Consider the following 20,916-nt stretch of genomic DNA (forward strand, 5'->3'; position numbering starts at 1 on the left):
ACTAAAAAATAAGGTTCTGGATAGCAGTTTGCTTTTACTTTTCTTTAATGATTTTCATACAATTTCTAGATTATCTCTCTTCCCATCCTCCCTGTCACTGTTTTTGACAGGGACAAATGGCTGAGGAGCTGTATGCAATGCAGCTGTCAGCTCCAGCAGAAAGGTGTATGGGAATGGCTGTCAGTAACAACAACAGTCAAATAAGAGTTATTTCTGTTGGCCACTCATGCAACATCTGCGAATGAAATGTATTTTGCTCAGATTACTCAGATGTTCCTTCAACTGTCTTGATGTTGCAGTAGACAGGTTTTGTAGGGGTATTTTTTTCTTGTGTGAGTTTTGTTTTTTTTTCCCCCTCCTAAAGTATTGAAGATTTAGTATATGAAAACAGTACCCGAAAACAAATCCTGGATTGGGTATTATTTAGAATATAAAGTTTGTACAGTTTCCCTAAGTGTTTTCCATTTTCATTCTTGCTCAGAATTCGTTTTCTATTTTATATTTTGGAATTTAGGTTGTTAGTTTCCTAGTAAAGTTTACAAATAACTCTGAAACCATGTGAAAAGTTAGCTTTTGTTTTCTTTACTTGAGAGACTAAACTGATGGAAGATTTCAGTAGCTTTGTGATGTCTAGAGCAGACAAACTACTAATTTACTTGCGTTTTGTGTACCTGTTTTGGAGTTTGATTGGTTTTCATTCTTCATTTTAATCATGAATGGAAAAGGGAGCCATGCTAATTAAGTTTTTGCATGTTTCACACTTATGCATGTAATTATCCAGAGCTCACTGATTTTAAAAGCTGCCTGCTCCTGATTTCTACACTTCATGTTTTTTTACTGTCATGATTTTTCCACTCTGGGCCATAAATTGTCACCCTGACAAGATGTTTCCCATCTTGTCTTTAAAACAAGAATACACCTGCTGCAGACAAAACGCTTTTGCTTTGATTTCAGTGACATGTTTTGTTCTGCTCTCTAAATAGCCTTTTTCGAGGTTTGTCTACTGATTAACGTAGAATGAAAGGCATCATTCATGTGCTGTTAAGAGAAAATAATCAGGGAGGAGTAATAGATGAGTTTCCTGCCTTTCCACAGACACTGTATGCCCTACCATTGGCAGTATGGTGGCAGAAGCCCACCAGTAATAAAAGAAATACGGCAGACGTGAATTTCTTGCCTTTCAACAGAAAATGCTTTGTCTCTAACTTGCACGTACCGTGACTGTCGGAAAAATATATCGGATTACAACGTTCTGGTGTTCCTAAAGGACATTTTAACGGGGAGCGCATGCCACAGGCATTCTCCAAAGTCAGTGTGATGTTGCGTGTCTGTAAAACACGCAAAAATTCACAAAATTCACCGCAGCTTTAACCAGGACCAGCGCGAGTGCGTCTACTATCTTTTCCTTAGGAGACGCTTCCTTGAGGAGCACGGAGTTAGTAACTCGCGCTCCTCACTTTCTCGACTGCTGCCCGCTCCCCACGCCTTCTCCCCCGCGCCCGCTGCGGCGCTGCCCGGCCCTGCCGGTGCCGGCGGGAGGCAGGGGGAGCCCGGGAGCAGCGGCGGCGGCCCGGCCCGGCGGCGGCGAGCCCGGCAGCAGGCGGGGTCCGCTCCCGCCCGCCCGCGCTGACGTCAGGAAACTTTCGGGGCGGCCGCGGCCGGAGCGAGCGGCGCGGAGAGGCGGCGGGACGGGCTGCTCCATCCCCGGCAGGTACGGTGCCGGGGGGCGGCCGGCAGCCACCGAGGCGCGGAGGGAGGGACGGGGGTCCGAGCGCCTGTTGATCGCCGCGGCGGCAGCGCTGCCCCGGGCCGTGCCGTCGGCGGGGAACTTGGCGGGGCGGGTACCGCGGTTCGTTCTCGGGGCTGGAGCCGGGGCAGCTCCCGCCGTCCCGCCTCACCTGCGCTGCGGTGCCGCTCCCGCGGGGTCCGCGCTCCCCGCCCCGCCCCGGGGCCGCCGGCAGCGGCCGCTCCCCAGCCCGGCACCCGCACGGACCCGGGGGGCTCGGACACCCGGGCAGGGCTTTCTGAATGTCAAGTAGCTGCGAATAACGAGATGCCTTTCGTTCGGGGTTGGGTGTTTTTGCCCGTTGTAAGTACAGTAAAGCCTTTATCCGAGACGAGGTTTTGTTGTGCTGGTGAGGCTCCGCCGTGGCAGCCCGGCGGTGCTGGGCGGCTGCCGAGCCGAGCTCGCCGCCGGGGCTGCTGAGCGCTCGGTTGTTGTACAAGGGAGGATCTTCGGCTCGTAACCAAACCCAAACCGCCGAGTTAATTTTAACTCCGCGTGTGTCGGGAGGGTGGAGTGCTGAAGGAGTTTACTGGATCATCGTGCGAAGAGAGAAATCTGAGCGAGGACTGCAGCTCTGCCTCGGAGTCGGGGAGGGAGATTCAGGGAGAAATTCTCGGTTTGAGAGGGTCTAAAAGTTGTGTGACAATTAGAGGAACGTGTAAAAGTATGTTACTCATTTAATTTCACTGTCCTTCTCATTTATTAGGGGGCACCGAGAGTCAGTCTAAGGCCCGTAAAGGTTAATTGTATTCTTCATACAAAGGAATTGGCTCCCTTCCGAAGAAATAGATTTCTGGGATCTTTTTTTGAACTTAAGACAATTATTAGATTTCTAATTTAAATAGCGTGCAACTTTTACACTCTTCAGTTCCTACTGTTCCATTGCAGTTGCAAGTTCTTAAAAAGTCATCTTTATGGAAAGAAAAAGTTATCGTAACTAAGATGTTAACGCCCGCCAATAAACTGGAAAGCCAGGCATAAATGAAGGTGATTATGAAGGTGCTTTGAATGTGCAGAGATTCACATCAAATATCATAGCAGTATATTTGGGTTTTTTCGGTGTAAGTATAAATAAGAGTCTATGTTTGTGTATTATGTGACTGCTTCTCCTTTTAGAAGTTATTTTCTGTGATTTTCTTCGCCTGTATGTTAGATGAATGTGTTAACCTGAGTGGTACCTTTCAGTTGTTGTAGGGGTAAGCAGTACTTCAGAGCCACTTAGGGTGTCAATCATAATAAGACAAAACAATTCGCCAGAAAGGAAAAGAATATCTTTTTGAAGGTCAGACTTCTATTTTTGTGGTCATTTCAGAATGAACAGTAAGTTTTGCCTCATAGTTGTAGATTTACTTGGCAGATTTGTGATGCGGTAGTATGTCAGGTACAACTTCAGCTATTTGGAGATTATCCACAAGAACTTCGAGAAAGAAACAACAAAACGGGGGAAATAATTTCGTGGTTATTAGCCATACAATTTTCTGGGACGCGTTTTAAGTGTATGAACGCGTTAGTGATTATAGATCTCATTAAAGGCTTATGTTTACATGAATGGCTTGAATAAAGAGAGTAGTTTAAGGATTAAAAGCCTGGTGTTATGGCACAGTGTTGAAGGATGCGAAGGAGAGCTTTGGTTTATACTCTCAGCAGAGCTACAGTGGCAGGAATATCAATGAAAGGGGACTAGAAATAACCAGAAACAAGTACAACTCTGGTTGCCTGAGAAGTTATGGGATGACGTGATTGGGTGTGTCTTGTGAGTGATGAGTACAGAAATTAAAATTATTGCAACAGTAAACTGTGATACAATGGTTTGTGTAGAGCATTTTAAATCCCATAGGAATTCTCCTGCTACTGGAGGAAGATGTGGGAAACAAGAAGGGATGTTATATAAACTACTGGTTTTGTACTGCCTCCTTAGTCTTTGGAGGTAACTTTGTGACCTTTTCGAGAGTTTTTCTGGAGTTCAAAGATTGTGCATCTGGTGTTCTGCAAAACACGCACCTGATGTGCCATTTCAGATTTTCCTTTACAGGCTGAGTATAATTTGCTAGTCTGTTGCCTATAGACAAGGTTACATTTTGTGGTTCAGTAGCAGTTTGTAAACATTGCTTGTAATGTACGATGTTTGTAAACATTGCCGGATGCTCTAAAACTCATAGTCAGGAGACTTGCATGAAGCACTTGAGAGGTCAAATACAATAAACTGGTATTTGTTTTACAATTATAGAATTAGTTTTTCTCTTGAGGTAATCCCTCAAGAGTGTATTGCTTGAGCATGTCAAGAACATAATTAGAACTACCAGCTGAATTAATGAAAGGACAGCTTCAGCTTGAACTGGGGAACTGACATAGCTTGAAAGAGAACAGAGGGAAACTACCTTATGACTAAACTTTGGTCATACCTAGTATGGCTTTTGTCAGTATTCTAATTCTGTCGTTTTTTTCAAGAGAATAAGTCTATGTACACAGAGAGCTGAAGTCCACCTAGTTCTGTTCAAAAGAACTGCAGGTCCCTTAGAATTTTCAGTTATTATCAGTGGTGGAATGCATGGCAGATGATGAGTCTGTGTTCCAAGTGCATCAGCTCTTGAGACAAAAAAATCATTAGTTCATGACTTAATAGAGTTGTTGCGTAAGAGTATGCTAATTGGGCACAAATAAACATTTTCCCCATCGCCTTTTTTGCCTTACTGTAATCTGATTTTTGAAGGGATAAGCTCCTTCAGAGACTCAGGTTGTAATCCAGAAAAGAGCAAACAATACTGCCCCTGTGAGAACGCACAGTGCCTCTGCATAGCTACCTAACAATATTCTCTTTGGTTCTCTTGCCTTCAGAATGTAACTATGCATGCAGATACATCTGTCATTATCTTTGGAAGTAATTTCCTTCCCAGGATCTCCTGAATCCCTGAGATCAGAATGTTGGCTTTGTTCATGCAGGTAGCTTTGCTACCTCACTGCCAGTGCTCCCCTGAACATTCCCTGTGACTTAAATGTTTAATCAAGCTGTTGTGGGATGGCCAACTACTGGCATTGAATGTGTAGCTTTGATCTGGGTTACGTGGTCCGTGTTGGTTAGGGCTGGGAGGAAGAAGGTAGGTGTACTCAATTATCTTCATTTTGTGGCCTGCCCTCAGGGCACAGACGTGAATGCAGTAGTGGCATCCCTGCCCACCCTTTTAGTCTCACATACGTAGCTGTGGACCTTATCTGTGCCACTCTGTTTGCCCGGGGGCACTGGAAAGACTCTGGGAATGGCTGGTAGTAGCTCTTAAGTCTTAAAAATGTTTTTCTTAAGCATTTTAAGGCACTTAAAATGCATTTTTAAATGTAGGCTGCAGCTCCACTGCACGTAATAAGCAGACAGTCCTCCCTTAAGGCCCCCTCTTGCCGTGTGGTTTCAGAGAACGTTTGTTACACTAAACTGAACATCAGGAGTGTTATCACAGCGATGTTACCACAGATTTTATCCAGGATTCCAGTAGAGAATTAGTCCAGCTGAAAACACATCACGAACTCCCAGGAAAGAATTTCCACTTTCATCCCTCCCCTCCTCTGCCAGTTTTAGCAGATGTTCTTATCACCACGCTAAGAGGGCGCTCCAAATTGAAATATGATTGTTTCATCAGGCTGGAGTGACTTACGTTCCTGATGTGTAATTACATATCAGGCAAAGACAGAATGTAGAATTTTGTAGCGGAAGGAAACAAACGTATTTGTAGAACAGACAGCACCTGGGTTTTTGACAGCCATCTAAGTAGTTTTTACTGAAGCAAGAAGCAGAACTCAGGCTGGAACACCTACAGGCTGCTTGATAATTTGGCAAAAAGTACTGAAAAGCCTCTTAGATTAAGGCACTGGATTTCTTTAACTTCTGCAATATTCTTTTCTGTTTAGAAGGGCAGCCATTAAGAAATCCTATCATTTTAATTCCAGAGTCTGAAATATTCATCTTATTAGTATGTAATCACTTGGTTACTACTGCATTTATTTTACGTTGCACCCTAAGGTTGCATGTTCTGGTTTTATTCTGAGAAGTGAGCTGTGTTTTTTCCATTTACTATATCACTTGGAGTTACAAAGATTCAGCAGTATCTGTGTAGCCAAATGTTTTTCTGTGTATTCTGTCTGCAGTACCTGATCAACACCCTTGCCTTGCAATGGTGTGCACCAGTGTAACTTGGTAAACAATTCTCTTAACAATGCACTGATTGGAGACTGCTGCTGGCTCTGTTGATAGAATTAAGGTGGGGTTTTTTTTTTGGTTGTTTGTTTGTTTGTTTGTTTTGTCACCAGAAATTAGAACTATAATTTGTGGAAATTGTGTAGATGTTCTGGTTATTCCTGTGCTGTAGAGGTATCCTGAGCAACACAAGTAAATAACATTTTTATGTTGAAAAATATGGGACTTCTAAGGCAAATCTTTTGGAATTCAAAAGTATATGATGGCTGTTTCCAGCTTACTTTGTTGCTTTGTGGAGAGGGGTATGTGGATACTCGAGTATTTGGGAATAGATATGGATACAGAAGCCTAATCTCTTCAGTCTTCTCATAATTCCCAAAATAACGTGGAAGCTGTAAAACTGCATGCAAATTCCTCCTCATTCTTTTCAGATAGAATGGAATAGTGTTTTGAGGGCTATTGGGTTCTCTGGAACATTTCAAGATCTCTAATGTGATCCCCCCCGCCCAGTTCTTCCTTTGCTCTCTCCGTCCCCTTAGTTTTAATGGGGAAAATTCTGACCAAAGGCAAAATGCAGCAGTACCACAGTGTGCAAAGCAGAATCCTGACTAGTACCTGCTGTGACATTTAATATTCTATTCTGTTTCCATTTTTTTTCTTCTACATGCAGATGTCAGATCTTCAGTTCCTTCTAGGCAGAATGGGACATTAGACACTTAAACATTGTGCTTAAACTTTCCAAGTGATCTTTAAATCCCTGTAGCCCTTAAAGGCTTTTTCAGACATCTCAGCAGTCCAGGCAAAATCAAAATTCTTTTCCATTAGATAAAAGGCTGGGATGAGGTTTCTCCTGCTGTTGGGAAAGATGTCTGGGAGGGAGCTGGTTGCCCATTCTCCCCTCAGTCTTGCAGCTCTCCTCGTGGCAGGGGAGCCTGGGGAGAGCTGGTTTCTTCACTGCTGCAGACTGGGCTGGCTCCAGATTTGGTAAGTCTCTTCTGTGCTAGTGCTGGCAATTTATATCTGCTGCCCAGAGTAATTATTGGTTTTCCTGTGCACAAAGGCATTCCTGGTATTAATGAATATATTTTCTCTTTTTTCAGATTGAGAGCTTTTATTTTAGGGTGTGTGTCTGGGCATCTTTAAAGAAGGTATCTCTTGAAACAGCCACATTTTTTTTCTTAATCTGTTGTGAAATCTTCTGGAACATATCACTGAAGTGAGGTAATGAGCCTAGATAAAGGACTGTGTTCCCAGTAAAATAATTTTTTCTGCAGTCACATCTCAAAATGTTGTTTGGAACAGCAATCATCTTTGCATGCCAGTTACATTAGGAGTTGTTTAAGAAAGTTTTTGTGTCCTCAAACCTATTTTTTTAACGTTTGTCCAGGCCATCTTTCCAAATGCCTTGCTGTGCGGATATGTGCAGTCTCTAATGCTTTCTTCCTACACGCTGTGTTGGCAGCTGAGTGCATTCAAAGATCATGAGTCAGGTTCCCTAAAAAAACGTAAATCATAAAAATAATGAGATTTAAAATACTATGGGCTCGTTGTAAACATTTAATACTGTTTTCCTTCTTTAAAGCTTTTTCTTTACACAGGTATGTAGATCTGAACTTTATTTTGTATTGAAAACATTTTTTTTTTCACACAAACTCCAAATTTTAGGGCTTTGGTCTTCGAGAAAAAGTCTCTTGTGAGGCTTGCCCCATAGCTGAAAATTGTAGCTGATAGCTTTTCTCTTTTGTCTGCTTCCTAATTGATAAAGTGGCAGAACCATCATTTCCAAGGCAGTGGACACTTGGAATTAAAGCCAAACAGTGATTTCGTTTTGCAGGGTATCTTATGCCCAAGTCATACCTGTTTTAGAGTAACTATAGTTAAGATTAATGTGTGAAGACATGTTAAAACTAAGCAGAAAATGAGAGGTGAAGTGTATATGGTAACTGATGCTGAATCTTTACTCGGGATAGAAAATAGCAGCAGGGGACTGACGATGTAGCCAGCAGAAAGTTTGAGACATTAACCCCCACCATGGTGCCCCTTAATCTGTTTCACATGTGTAAGCTCTAAAGCACAGTCTACTGTGGATTTGTAAACACAAAGGTCTTTAATGTCTGAGATAAGGACTGTCTTTTTCTTGATTCAAGCAGCCTAAAAATTGCGTTACTAATTTTGTAAGTTACATGTTGCATTAATATTCAATTTATCATGTTGTGCAAGTGGGCTTAGGATGGAAGAAATACTTTTCCAACAAATTGTGGAGCTGGAGCTGTTACTAATTCCCTAATCTTCCTGTGCCATATAGTAATGGTACTTAATTGTTTGCGTTTGCTGTGTTTTATGGTGTGAAAGGCAGTATGTCAACACTGCTGAACAGCTATGTCAGTGAGTGTAATGCTAATAGTCTTGAAAGAGAGAATTTCTGGTTTTCACCTGACTGGATGAAATACTCATGTGTGGCTATGCATTTTCTTGTAATCAGAGTTTGTAGTTGTTTTATCTTGGTGATGGGTTGGTTTTGTCTTTGCACGTGTTTCTGTGCAGGGTGGTAAAATAAGAGAGGGGCTGGACGAATGCCTGTGGCTGGGAAAGGGACATGTAAAATAACCTTTTCTTACACAGTCACCTAAAACTGTTAGTATGCTAGTGGTTAAAATTCTTGTTAAATTGTTAAATCCCTTTCTACTTTAGTGGGGCTTTCCACTGCTAATTTTACTTTTTGTTCTTTAAAAAGCATATTAGGTTTCTTTGGAGACCAAAAGAACTCACCTAGAAGTGTTCCAGCTTGTAAAAATGAGTCTCCGTTTTCCCTCCCATCCCATTCTGTGAGAGAAGCTCTGTTTCTGGCTTAGTGCCCATGGGTTTGAAATTTTACCCAAGAAACCATCCAGGCTTGGAGAGGGCACTTGGGAACTTTAGTTCCCAGCCGAAGTTCTCCCAGGGCCCATTGCTTCTGCACAGAAATACAGCTGAATCTGCGAGCTGTGCTCTAACCCGGCCATATTGACTGGTAATCCCATATGTTTGTCACAAGCCCTCTGTCATTGACAGCAAATGTGATAATCTAGAAGAGCATATCAGCTATTTATTATTTTCTCTTTCAAAATTAGGAACATCTCCCAGAGGTCTTGGTTCCAATCCCTGTGTTTTATGGCTGAGGATATTGAATTAGCTATTAGGGTGTTAGACTGGTTTTGTATGAGTAATTTTCTCTGCTACGAAGGGTAATTCCTGAATCCAAACCATTAGCTTGCATTTCAGCCATGCCACACTGAATGATATGCTTGCATGGGTAATACCCCAGGTGTCAGTACAGCTACATGGCTCTTTTTTTACTGGTTTTGACTGGGATGGCGTGAGACAGCTGGTGGCTACAGCCACTGCAAACCTGCAGTGTGGGAAGCTCAGAGCGAGCAGAGCCTACATGGGTGTTGCAGTGATCTGTCAGGAAACTGAAGTGCAGTTGACAGCACTGTTGATTAGTTCTCTTAGAAACAAGCAGGTGTTTGCTTGGCTTTGGTACTGATTGGCAACCAAAAAATGATTTAACTGCACAAGTGACAGTGCTGCTGGGAGGAAGGAGGATTTGTGTCACAGGCGAGGCTAGTGTGCTGTACTTCGGAGGAACTGCTTTAATGCGCAGTGTTCTGTGTGGTGTTGGTTTCTCCAGTCTTGCACAGAAGTGGAAATGCTGGTCATTATCCACAGCAGTAGATGTAAAATTGGCACTCTGCTTAGGTTTTAGTTTCTCTTGTTGGGTTTTCTGAGAAGGAGAGGGTGTGACTACTAATAATATAATAAGCAATATATATAATATACATTAACTATTATATATTTATATAATTCTTAATATATAATAGCAATAATATGATGTTGTGGCACCATGCTTTATGTAGCTAGCTAATTAAAATAGATAATTAAGAAATAAGATTATTCTACATAGGCATTTAGTATTAGATAGCAAGCCTAGCATGTACATACTAATACACGTACTTAACTTGTTTCCTGTATAACTGATAGTTTGCAGTCTTCTCTGTTTTCAAAATGTATAATTTGCACCATGAATTTTAAACCAGACTCAGAAAAGACTGACATACTTTATTGAGCAGTTTGCAGTCTTACTTAGCCTTGTTTTTCCCAAGGTTGAATCTAATAGGATAAAGAATATCTTTAGAGCAAGTGTTATTTTGTTGAACTAGAATGCATTTACAAAATATCTTTCTTCATTTGAATATTATTCTCATATTAATCTGTTTTGTCTTTTAAACTCTCAGATTTCATATATAAAGCAACGACATAGTCTTTATTTTTAAGTCTCCAAAGACAGAAAGAAATGTAGTCACTAGAAAAATAGATGCAACATCATTTGCTTGCGTATTTTATTCGAAGCCAGGTAAGAAAACTGATGTAGAGCTAATACAAATGAGAGGTGGTGGTGTGTGGCTGAGGTGATTAATTTTCAAGTGGTCACAGATGAGGCTTTTGGTGAAGTGCATCATGTGTATGGCCAGGGTGATCATTTAAAATGGAGTAGAAAGCTGCTACTTGTGGAGGCTCTCTGACAGCAGAGTCTTTTTGGGGAGACTCTGTAATTCATATTCTTTATGTGTCCAGATATCTTTTGCTGTCCGCTGATCCATTTCAGGATTTCCTCATCTGTGATACTTTTGGCTTGAATCTTAAATTCATTTTGAACTCTATGCCTGGAAGAATCTAGGGTACTTCAAACAGAAGTGCAATATAAGAATGGACAATCATCATCTAAGCTCTTGACATCCACAGTTCAGAGCCAAGTCATGTTTTGATGACTTAAGAATATTGTACTTTATTATGCAGCATTTTTCTTACCAGTCCTGGAGGATATCCTGAGTTTTTTATAATTTAATGGCTTATGAAGAATTCCTAAATAAGACTTTCTCCCCCTTCCCATTTTGGAGTTGTGCTTCCTCTGAAGCATTGTTAGACTTGATTAGGATCTAGGAAATTTTTGAGTAATGAGTCAGAAAAATAAACAAAATCTGAGAGAGCAAAAGGTGGGGAATGGAAAAGACTTCTCGTTTAAATGAGTTCAAATCCTTCAGCTCTAAACTAGAGGTATAGTTTCCCTCTCCTGCATGCACACCTTTTCCTTCCTTTTTCCTTGTCCCTTTCCTCCTCTTGCCCTTGTACTCTCAGAAAAACCCCAGGAGAACAGTTGTGCTGTGCCTTACTGGGACGACTTTATGGGTTGTGGCATATCTGTGGGATATATATGTGCTTCTCTAAAAGGCCCTGAAGGGAAAGCTTTCAACTGTAACAAATCTGTCCTGTAAAGGATGGAAGCAGTAAATATGCTTATAGTTGTAAACACTAATGATTCCACAGCAGTCCCTTATGTACCTCTTAATCAGAAAATTATCTTTGTTGTGACTCTATGTGCTTTTAGTTTGGGATTTCAGGTTTTTTTGACATTGTAACTGAGCTGTGATTAGAGGGTATGAAGAAATGGACCACAAAATAGATGTTTAGTGAAAGATCAGTAAAAGCATACTTGATAGGATTAGTGGAATATATTTAAAATGTGTTATGTTGCCGGCATACCCGTGACTACTTAACTACTGATAAAATAATCTGTTGCTATTTAATCCAAATCAATTCCATTTGCTAGGTCGTCTGGAAGTTACTGAATAAGTTACTTAGTTGCTTAGCCAAATGGCAGAGAAAAAAAAAAAAAGTCAAACTACTGAAGAAATATGCCTCGACAGTAAAAAACAAAATAAAATGCTAAGGATCTCAGTTCTGAAAGAAATAAGTGGTTGGCTGGAAATAATTGCTTGAATATTTTGAATTCATTATGGTGAATTTTGCCAGATGCTTTTGAAGAATATTTATGTATGTTATTTGCTGTGGTGTTTCTTGTGCTTGCTGCAAGGCATGTGTACTTCTGGGTAATTTGATCCTGTTTGTTTATGGTCTAAATACTTCTTTTCCCTCCAGACGGCAGTATTCAATTGTGTATTATTTCAGCTGCTTTTTGGAAAACGTTACAAGATATAAGTCCCAGGCAATGTTTGTCTAAGGTAGAATTGTTTTTGTCTAAGATAGAATCAAGTCTATTCCTTCTTAGCTGACAAACTTGGTGGAATCTTGACATATCTTGACAGATTTCTGAAATTTGTGTTTCACAATATACGGGGGAACATTTACGAGGTAAGATCTTCAAAGCGATGTTGCAGCTCAAATACATTTGTAGCATGTCTTGGAGTAAGCAACTTAATTAACTCTAGTCTGAGCCTCTGACACTGTGGAAGGGTGAAGGGTGGGGAGAGTGTTTTCTGCTCACTCCTATCTTGTCACTTATCTGGAAATGTGTCAATTATTTGAGTCTGCCGTGGCATTAGGAAAACTGGTATACATGGCAAAGTACTGGCTAGTGCGAGAGCTGAAATGTGAAAAATTGCATTGTGAATGACAGCTATTACATGGTTATTAGTTCTGTTTTGCATGGATGTAGGAATCCTGCTCATGTCTGTTTGACTTCTCAGGGTGTCAAGATGTTCACCCTGTAGTTCTGGAACTCATTTAGAGTGAAATGATGCTCATGACATGGTGGTGGAAGCACTTCTCCACATGTTGCCACCCTTTCCCTGTTTGGTTCGCCTTTCTTTAGGTAGTGGCTCAGGTACTCTTGGTATGGCATTGGGATCGAGTGTGACCAAGAACTGGGAAGCGGGAGGAATAACTTAATTTAGACAGGTTCAGTCTGACTGTGGAGAAACAGAGCAAGATGCAATACAGTTGGTTTTCTGAGTAGATACAAAACCCAGGCATTGGTTCATCATATACTGGTTTCCTCAGTGCTCGCAGTGTGATTCATGGCTGACCCAACCAGAACAGATTTATCCACATGGACATAGTCTCCATCTGGCCTTCACTCATGTGCTTTTATGCTCTTCAAGGCACCCCGCTTTAATAAGTGAGGATGAACAGTGCTGTAGTGCAGAAAAGCAGAAAGCTGCTGGTTACTGTATCCAGTTTATTTAGCTTTTCAGGTTCCTATGTTTGTGTATTGGGGACGTTTGTTTTGTTTTCCTGCTGAGCTGTCGGAAAAACCAAAACAAACAAAAAACCAGAAATGCTTTTTTCTTGCTTCTCACCTCTCTTTAAAAATGAGGAATGTATTGACTTTTGAGTGCACCTTATCTATCACCTCAACTTATCTATTAATTAATGACGGAAAAGAAACAGAAGTTGCAGCAAACAGTCTGGTGGCTCTGTCTGTCCAGTGGCTGTTGTCCCCTGCTTGCCCCCATTTAAAATATGCTAAAGGTAGAATTTTACCTTTGAACCTCCACATTTGTAAGGTTTATCATAGAGTGAAACAACATGCCAGACCTTAATTGCCTTTTGGCAGATCTTTTTACAGTTAATGATGTTGGTGGTGCTGGAAGAGAGGAGGATTCAGGTGTTCAAGGGACTGACCTTTAAAAAGAAGGCAGACCATTTAAACTGAGGTTTTTTGAGCTAGTCTCTAGTGGAATTGGGCTGCAGCAGACCAGTTCCATTTTTCCTTTTTGCGTCTCCCCCTGGCAATGACTTTGGAACTTGTTGCAGTCCTCCAATAAAATTTTCATGCATTTCACAAAATCTGGTGAATTGTTAGAAAATAGAGATTGATGTCAGTGTCCCTGTAGGAGACATGCAGCTGACTGGCGGATGATGTGGTTGGAACAGTGAATTCTTGCTCATCACCTAAATCTGCTGAGTTCTACTGACAGTTACCTTTAATAAAACCGCTAATAATAAAAGGTCTGATTTTTCTTGGTCATGCAAATGAATCTATCAAGCTCTGTCATAATGGATGCAACCTTTCCAGCACTTTGTTTTGGAGTGGCCTTATAGGTGTACAGCATTGTGAATTTTATTGTGAATTTTTTTATCGTACTCATGCAGCGGAGTCATCTCTTTTATTTATCTTCTATTTTTATCGCATTTTATCACATTTTTTTCTTGAAACTTTTGTCTTGGCCCTCTTCAGTCTGCTTTTTCAGTAGATAGTCTTTTACTCACGTGTGCTTCAGCAGAACTGGCATGTCACATCCAGTATTTTACAGTATACATAAATTCCCTTGTTTTCCCCCTGTCTCTTCAGTGTTCCAGATTTTTGGGAGTGGGCTATCAATCAAATAGCTTACCTGTTCTTCTGTGAAATTCTCAGTTTGCTGTAGGTGGCCTCTATGCATTCCATATGCTGCGAGCATCTGCAGCCAATTTTTCTTACAAATATTCCTTTAGAAGTCTGGACAGCTTTAAGACTGCATAGTTTGGTTGTGTTCAGATGTCATTTCAATATTCTCGGTTCAGTAAAGTTCTAAATGACCTCTTCCTCTATCTGCACAAGATTCAGACTTGCGAGGGGTTTTTTTGTATTTGTTTTTGGGGATTTTTATGGCTTGGCGTGCTTTGGTGCTCTCAAATGAAACCAAAAACTAAAGGAGAAAGTCTTGTGTGCTGCCTCTGTCTGTTCTCCCCTTGCAAGCAGCAATGTGGTAGTGTCCATCTAGAGGCTTTGAAGGTTACTCTTATTACATGAAAGAATTTTAGGATCTTGTCGTTCACTGGGTTGCTTCATCATCTGTGCTTGTCTGATTGGTACCTTCTGTATACAGAAATTCTGCTGCTTTTTGTTTGATTGTTAATTTTGCCCATGCTTGTAAGGATTTTTTTTTCTTTTTACGATTCATTTTAATTGGATAAAATTTTAAAGGACTAAATTTTTCTTTCATGAGCTTTTCATTTACCTGTTTCAGCTGCTTTCTTTTTACTTTATATTCTCCATTATTCCTTTTATACCTCTATTTCTCCACCATGTTTTTGAAACTGAATGTGTGTGTCCCTCTGCATCTCCCAGTTCATTCACAGAAGTTAGTGATAACTTAATTGATGAAAGCAAGAATTGGAAGTGAGAATATCTCTACATTTGTTCTTTGTGCCTGATCCCCATCTGGAATTGCTCAAGAGAAATCAAGGAATACATCTGACTCAAACACTGAGGATGCAATTTCCATCTCTATGATGTTTCACAAATACTCTTTTCCTCTGACCACTTTGTGATTCTGCACATACTCAGATTGCCATTTATGAAGTAGAGAATAGGTGATAAAGTTGCACCAAGGCCTCCTGAGTTTAAATATGATCTGGTGTTCTCCTCTGGACGAAAAGATGAGTCCTGTTCAAAATTGTTTTCCTTTCATCTGCTGCATTGCGATGATGTAATGGATGGGACGTTTTTAGCCTCTTATGACTTTTTTGATACTTAATATGTTTTACAAAGAAGGCTTTTCCTATTATTGTTCTCTTCTGTGATGAGAAATACAAATGTCCTGAAGAAAACACTATGTATAATTTTAGCTGAAATACACTACTGATTTAAAAACCAAGTAGGACTCTAAGATGTCAAGTGATAGACTTCTTAGAGATTTATGACAAATATTAGGGCCAATATGCTTAAAGTATGTTTTTCTCAATTTTTTAAGGAGGAAACAACCATCCAGCTAAAAAGAAAAAAAAACAATCTGTCACTTCTGTCATAGAAATAATCATAGTTCAGGGGGAGGTTTTTAGTTGGTTGGTCTGTTTGTTTTACGTGCACTGCGAGTGAATGGAATACATTAATCCTGATGTCCTGGACTTTGAAATAATGGTGTCATCAGTGTCCTGCTTCTTTTCCAGTCCTAAAATGCACATTGAATGTGGTGATATCTGTGAAAGGAGAGTATATGGGATTGCACAGAGCTGCGGATTGAAAATGCAAAGAATCTGATTGAAAGTTTCCTTGTGGTGAAATAAGGATTTAAAGACAGCTCCTGGCTCAAACTGCACAAGTGAACACATTAAATGTTTTTGTGATGCAAACTGGGACATTTGTGGCGGAGAAGTAAAGGTTTTTCCTTTAAGCTTCGCCCATCTACGTCTGTTTAGTCCATTGGTTATATTGTTGACACAGCTTGAATTTATATTTATTGCTTCAAAACAGAAAATATTCTAAAGTCTCTCTGCATATTGTATCCTACATGAGCACACAATTTAGTGTTTGGGCTCTAGATAACTTTTATCAGTGTGCCTAGCTGAATTGTGCATTACAGTGGAAAAAATTATGTAAAATGTCTATTCTTACGTTTCAATATTTCTACTTGATATTGTCTGAATACTTGATCACCTAGATCCTGGTTCCTTTAAAAAATAATTTGTTAGTTATAGTAAGTAGTCTGTTTTAGTTGTCATATTTGCAAGCTTCAGTAAAAAACATTCAGTCCCCAAAAAGAAGACTTGGTTTTTATAAATCCAGAATTTGCAGTCCTATTCTATATAATCCAGGTGTGACAGAAAAATTATTCCATGCCACCTAGCAAATCTGTCGGTATGTCCAGTCACAATCACAGACTATCAGTCCTTGAGGTGATTATGATTCATTTCATTTAAGGGGCTGCTTTCATGAAGATAAATCTGAGTAGTTGGTAGTTTTGTAAATGTGGACGACTGTGCACAGGGTGTGTCTAATGAAGATTTTGATTTGTGAAGAAGCAAAGCCAATGTAATTTTGGGGTTTTTTAATGTTTCTTGAATTTGTTGTTGGAGAGTATATTGTTACACTCTGCAAAAGTCTTCTGCTGAAATTAGTATCTGTAAGTCACTGCAGGATTTTTCAATGGTGTGTGCAGTGCTTCTTTTTATGTGCTCGTGTTTAATTATGTTTGTTGAACCCTGACGCTCAGTGCAGCGGTATCATGTAGTTACCAGCATACTCCTTAACAGGAGTAAAGAAGTGGGGGAAAAACAAAAATGCATATAATGAAAGCTTCTGTGAATCTATGAATAACCTTCTAAATGAAGAAAAAATGTCTAGTGCCATACTTGAGGTTATGAACTTGCACACCAGAGTGCAGACAGAACTGAACACATCAGCTTCTGCTTTAAGCAAACCAGGAACAGCTCCATCCCAGAAATGCTCTGTGTTTACCTCCAGAGTCATGTCAGCATGCTTCACTCTTTGGGCAGTGCAGGAGTGTGAGGGTGTTTGGGACGTGGCCATAAACAGTGTAAGGTTTCAGAGGTCTTGTGGGTTTTGTGGCATCAGTCCCGAATGGGGTGTTGAAAGGCAACCCGTGGAAATATCCAGTTTCCATGCTGTGCCCATGCATTGCTGCCTCTCTGCTTATTCCATGGATATTTCTGTTTCTTGTTGCAGTGTCTGGCTGTCTCTACATCAGCTGTTAGTACATGAGCGTGGTCAGAATCTTTTTGTAGCTTCTTGACAGTTGTTATTTGCTAGAGTTTTATTAGATTTTCTGGCACTTGTGTCATAGCATATTTGATGTGTTGTAAGATAGCTGGAGTAAGTTAGTCATATTTGGAGAAGCATGTTGAAAGAGGCCTTTAGGTTAATTTTTCATATCAGCTAGGTTGTAATTTTAATGAGGAAAAAGGGTTATGCCTGTGTGTTAGGCTGAGAAAGCTGTGGCTTGATATAAAACTTCTCTCGGCGTTGCCTGGTTTGCTTTGTGCTGCCCCTGTGTGAGGAGCAGCCTAAAGATTTGATGTGGTTTCTCTGTGGGGTGGCATTTTTTTCCAGGGTCCGTGTACATGTGTAAGTCAGTGTGCTCCCAAACATAAACACAAAAAGTGTTTATTTTGCATATGATAGAAGGACAGAACTTCTTTCTTGAAAGCTTATTGCCCTCTCCAGACCCTGAAATGGAGCTAAATCAGTCAAATAACCATTCTGGGGAATGTGGTTCCCAACCCCACCCTGTTTTTCCTAGTTGATAGTGGTCAAGGTGCTGTAGGAAGCTTTTTGCTTATGTTAGGAATACCTGTCTCTAGCTCTTGGCTGGGATTTGAGCAAGTGCTGACTCTCATACCTGAAATCAAGGGCAGCCTGCTTTGATAATAAAATACTCCACGTTTTATAGCTCTTTAGGAAATAACACCTGAGGGCTTGCACATGTTTCCTTGGCAGGTTGTTTCTGTAGTTTCTGCCAGGTTTTACTGCATTTGCAGCAAATCAGTTTGAGTGTAGCTGAGTTTAAGCCTCTCACTAGAGAGACAGCAAAATGCTTGATGGTCATTTCAGATTGGGACCCCCAATTCTGTTGTGTTGAGTAGCCACACTGACTAAATGTAAAATAAGGACAACACTATTTTTGAAATACACTCATTTGTGGGCCATGAAGTGCCTTGGTGAGAGCTGCCAGAGAGCAGCCTCTTGTGCGTGTCCTCGGGCTCCAGGCTGCACTTTGAGCAGTTTGTGGCAAATAATGCACCAGGCTTTGCAAAGGCCCATCAGATGAGATGTTCATTTGGTGAACTGTGTCTGTTTTGGTGAACAGGGCAATAAGCCTACAGAAAGGTGTCATTGCACAATCACACCCTGTCATTATGGCTACACGTAAAGGAATCCCAGTTATGGTCATATAGACAACATTTTGCCATTTTACAAACAAGAACTTCAGTTTTCAGAAAATCAAACTACTTTTCTTCTCCTGGACTGTGCTGGTGGCTCGTCTTGCCTTTTTGTGACAGGAATTTTCAACTGAAGCACCCACTTCCTGCTGTGTCCTCTGTTTCTTTAGGAAGAGGCAAGTTCTCTACATTACAGGGGAATTCCTTCTTTCTTCCTTCCTGTTGTGCAATCCCTACAAATTTATCTCGTCTTTGATTAACAGCATGGCTTCTGCCAAAGGAAATAGCGGTAAATCCAGGATTTTTAAGAACTTTTACAGAAGCTGGTCATGCTTGGAATACTTCATGTGTTCTTTTTCATAATTTAGATTGTTATTGCTAATATAGTTGAAGGAGTTAACAGTCACAGATATGATTCCTACTGGAAAGCTGGGGTTGTTGCCCTTTTGGGATTTGACAACACACACTTTTGCAGAATCATTGTTTTTGGATCATCTGTTTCTTGTTCGTAGTCCATGACTAATTAGCTTATAAAAAAGTCATTGAGCTAATATCTTATAGAGAAACCTGTGATGTCAGAGTTGATCCCCTAATTGCTCTTATAATTGGCATTTATTGGAGCTCTTTCACAAGTCAGGGCAACAGACCTCATTTGTCTTATGTAGAATGTTGTAAAAACAATTGAACTGGCAGCTGATTACAGTTTTCTAATCAGTAAGCATTTTTGGAAGACTCTGGGCTAGACAGTTGTCTGATTTGCCTAGGTTGTAAAAGTTAAATGTAAAGAGAGATGGATTTTCAGCATATGGCTCTGTGTTAGCAATTACATGCATTAGAGGTTTAGCTGGTGCATTGTGTCTGCTTTATAAATGTTTATATTGCAGCCTTCTGCTAACAGATATTGATGACAGGCAGTGTTGTGGAGGCCCAGTGAATGGCAGTGATCGTTAATTATGGCCCAGTAATGACCCATCTCTGTGTGTTTGATTGCATATCTAGTTCTAACCCGTGCTTGTGGAAACATCAGCTATTCTGTTGTTCCTTAATAATTTAACACAAGGTCATTGTCAACTGGGATGTAAATGTTTAACATTTCATACGGAGCATATTCAAGTTTTAGAACTCGTTAAGCTTAAGTGAGCCTGGAAATAAAATTATGCTGATGCTTACATATAGCTTGTCTTATTAATTCTGAAATAATTTGGAATGTTTTCTGATTGCTTAACTATGTGTATAAAGGAAATATGCAGTCTCTTTGTCTGCTCTGAAACTACAGAGAGCTCTGTGGTTAAAGGCAGCTTTGAAATGTCACACGCTTGTCAAGGAGAAATAATTCATTGACCCTTGTCCATAAAAATTGGTGGAAAAATTGTACAGTTCTGACCAATCTCTGGATCTCATGTCTCAGAAGTGTGAAGAACATGATAAGTTTGAATTAAGCTATGACGGGTATTTTGACACCAAAATATTTAACTTTTGCCATATGGCTTCTCTCAAATTCCATACTTCTTTCTCAGTTGCACATCAGCTCTGAACAGCACGGGGTTTGTGGAATGATCTCTTCAAGCTGCAGACACAAAAATGAGCTTATTTTCAATTATTTGTCAGTTAGAGACAGTCTTCTGAATTGTTTGCATTGAATTTTTTGTAATTGTAACAATGAATGTCTAATATCAATGAAAAGAATAAATGAAGTATTTCTAGTGGTATTCATCCTGAAGCCAAAGCATGATTAGCAAGTAATTAACTGTCACTGGTATGCCTTTGCATGACTTCACTGGCTGGATCCCAGAAATACTGATTTTTCCTAGTGGGGGAAAAAGATCAAGGGCTTCTCTTGGACGTTGAGTTCAGGTGGCAGAGTACAAATTGCTGTGACAAACGTGAAAAATGACCTGCAGACCTTATCCCAGGTGCATAAGCCTGTAGGGCAAGGACTGCTGAGCTTTTCTGTGCCCACAGTGCTGCTGTGAGCACGTCGCTTTTTGCGCTGGAAAGCTTTTAGTTTCTCTGTTTAGTTACTCTGGGGATGTTGATACTTTTTTTTTTTTTAACATGGACCTCTTCAGGCCACTGAAAATTGTCCTTTCTGTTTTATTTCTCCACATTTGATAACTTCAGAGGAAATGGATCTGCTTATGAAAACTTATATTTTAATCTGTATTATTTGGGAAAAAAGTGCATTTGATGAGATTATTCAGCACTTTGTGCCTTTTTATACACAAAACCTCTGTACTAGGCATTGCAAAATTGCCCAGAGAAGGCCCATAAGTGATTTGTCATAAGATGTCATAGGAGTCTTGGAAATTCTTGGGACAGTTGTAGTGGATACGTGTCCCAGAGAACATGTCCCCAGAATTCTTAACTCCCTTGGGAGTTAATTAGTCCTTGGCACTGGCAAATTTTTCTTCTGTGCATTTAAAGAGGTTTAACTGTGCCTCAAATCATCTCTTGGTTCATGTCTGACAAATTATTAGCCAGATAAACTTGATGTCCAAACTGTTAG

At 40.3% G+C, this 20,916-nt stretch overlaps 1 protein-coding gene across 14 annotated transcripts in view; it reads left to right on the top strand.

Annotated features, from left to right (window-relative positions):
• GULP1 (GULP PTB domain containing engulfment adaptor 1) overlaps window positions 1–20,916 on the top strand; it is a 151,463-nt gene that overhangs the window by 3,889 nt on the left and 126,658 nt on the right. For 8 of the 14 annotated variants that reach the window (XM_066189549.1, XM_066189548.1, XM_066189553.1 and 5 more), the window contains exon 1: window positions 1,634–1,711. The exons of 4 other annotated variants lie outside the window; for them this stretch is intronic. The gene's annotated coding sequence lies outside the window, so the exon portion shown is untranslated. Of the gene's footprint in view, window positions 1–1,633; window positions 1,712–20,916 lie in introns of those variants that run through there. 2 more of the 14 variants (XM_066189544.1, XM_066189545.1) reach the window with 2 other exon arrangements.

This window comes from Chamaea fasciata, unplaced genomic scaffold (assembly GCF_029207755.1).
Source record: "Chamaea fasciata isolate MVZ Bird 193981 ecotype frontalis unplaced genomic scaffold, bChaFas1.0.hap1 SCAF_8, whole genome shotgun sequence".
NCBI lineage: Eukaryota > Metazoa > Chordata > Aves > Passeriformes > Sylviidae > Chamaea > Chamaea fasciata.